At 34.9% G+C, this 272-nt stretch overlaps 1 protein-coding gene across 2 annotated transcripts in view; it reads left to right on the forward strand.

The window, feature by feature from the left end:
* LOC106875059 (synaptotagmin-9) overlaps window positions 1–272 on the forward strand; it is a 198,038-nt gene that overhangs the window by 2,730 nt on the left and 195,036 nt on the right. The gene's annotated exons all lie outside the window — the stretch shown is intronic.

The following is a 272-nucleotide window of genomic DNA, read 5'->3' on the forward strand; positions in this document are numbered from 1 at the left end:
CACACAGAAACACACACATATACACCAGTACACACACACACACACACACACACACACACACACACACACACATATATATACATATTTGTACTATATTTATACATATAATGTTGAACATGAATGCATGTACAGATGTGTTGGAAATACACAGTAATGATTGCAGGTTAAAATATTTTTTATTGCACTTGTTTACATAAATAACATCTTACATATGCGTGTGTATGTGTGTGTGTGTGTGTGTGCGTATGTGTGTGTGTGTGTATGTGTGTGTG

The sequence above is a fragment of the Octopus bimaculoides genome, chromosome 15 (genome assembly GCF_001194135.2).
Source record: "Octopus bimaculoides isolate UCB-OBI-ISO-001 chromosome 15, ASM119413v2, whole genome shotgun sequence".
NCBI lineage: Eukaryota > Metazoa > Mollusca > Cephalopoda > Octopoda > Octopodidae > Octopus > Octopus bimaculoides.